This window comes from Alligator sinensis, unplaced genomic scaffold (genome assembly GCF_000455745.1).
Source record: "Alligator sinensis unplaced genomic scaffold, ASM45574v1 scaffold215_3, whole genome shotgun sequence".
Taxonomy (NCBI): Eukaryota; Metazoa; Chordata; order Crocodylia; family Alligatoridae; genus Alligator; species Alligator sinensis.
This window is the reverse complement of record NW_005842175.1, coordinates 680,227-681,834: the sequence shown is the minus strand read 5'-3', so window position 1 is coordinate 681,834 and position 1,608 is coordinate 680,227. Positions and strand designations below refer to the sequence as shown.

General features: G+C 51.4%; 1 protein-coding gene across 1 annotated transcript in view; it reads right to left on the bottom strand.

Annotated features, from left to right (window-relative positions):
• RAC2 (Rac family small GTPase 2) overlaps positions 1–1,608 on the bottom strand; it is a 9,940-nt gene that overhangs the window by 7,794 nt on the left and 538 nt on the right. The gene's annotated exons all lie outside the window — the stretch shown is intronic.

Here is a 1,608-nt window from a genome sequence, read left to right as displayed (position 1 = left end):
AGGAAGGGCTGTGTGGTGGATCACTGAGAGGTGATGGTAATGGAAACAAGAGGGTGGGGAGAGATTGGGGTGGGGAGGGGAAAGGGAGAAAGGAAACAGAGCTAACTCCAATGGGGGAAGGATGAGCCCATAGCTAGTAGACTAAGTGCCTTCCCTACCTCTGCCATTAACTCCCTCGTGCCTCCTTTCTCCAATCAGAAAAATCGTGACAGCAATAGTGACCTGTTTCTTAGGGCACTACCTGGGTTGGATTATGGGCACTCAGGTATAATGGTGAGAAAAGTGAGAGCCTGGCTGGCTCCCTCCATCCACCCACCCACTTCTGTGAGGGTTGTCGCACAACATGCTGCTTCAGAGGTGCCAGTACACCTGGCAGGTCTGATGCCCAAGGTTTTCTCCCCAGCCTGGCCTACTGCACCTTGCAAGTACAGAGCAAGGTAGTGATGGAAATGGGAAGGAACATGAGTCATGGTCTCACAGCCCAGTTGCTAGGTCATGAAGGCTCAGAAAGAAGTGCGGCACTTCTCTGGAGTCTTGCACACATTTCCTCCTCTTTTGGATCCCCTGCCACCTTTCCCGTCTCCCTTTTCTCAATCCTTCTCTCCCATTCTGTCATCATTCTCCAAGTTCTTTCATCCCTCTCAGTAGAGGTCTCAGGGGAGAGCTGCTGGGTTGGAAGGCAAGGGAGTTAGTGAAGCTGTATTTGGAAAGAGAGGTTAGTAAGCTCATGGGGAAGGACTATAACACTAGGAGAGTTATGGGGGACTACTCGTGGGGTGGTCATGAGGTCAGTGCATGTGGGGCCTAGCAGAGATCTGCAAGAGGCTCTGGGGTTAGTCATAGAGTATTTCCTGTGTGCGTAGTTTCAGGTACGGCTCTGTAACTTAAGTTCTGGTCTTCACGGCACTTCCTGGAGAGATACCAGCCTTTGTTTGGTTGCAAGGTTTTTGCCCTGCATTTCTGGCTCCTCCTCTCTGCCTCCCTCAGCCCCCAAGGTGGTTTTTTTATAATTTGATATTTTGCTTATAAACTTCCTCCTTGAGCTGGTTTTGAAGGAGGAAGTGACTGCGGGGAGCTGGGCCTCTGCAAATGTCTCTTCATCTGCTACTCGATAGCTGCCCCAGATAACAGTGCTGCCGGCTTGCAACTAAGAACTAGCTTAACTCTCACACCACCAAACCCTGAAACCCACCTCACATGTTTCCTCCTGTCCTCTGGCTGCATGTCTCATGGGGCAGAAGTGTTCAGTCCATTTTGGGGGTTACCCTGGGGCAGCTCTCTGTTGAGGCCTCGGCTGGGCCACAGAGCCATCATCAATGGGGTGCATCAGCCAGGGTAACGTTTACTCTGCACTTAGATGGCAGAGGTAGGTTGCCTTCTAATTCTGTCAGCAGCTGGAAGCCTCATCTTCGTGATAAGGGGGGAAAAGCAAGTCCTTTCCTGTGTCCAGGGGAGCCTCATCTAACAGACTCCTCCAGGCAATCAACATAGAGACATGGTGGGCTCCGAGACCCAAATGCAAAAATGGAGGAAGACAAGCTGTACTCTCCACATCCACTGTCATGTATCAGTCTCTCCCTCCTACCCCGGCACTGAAGGCTTTTGTGG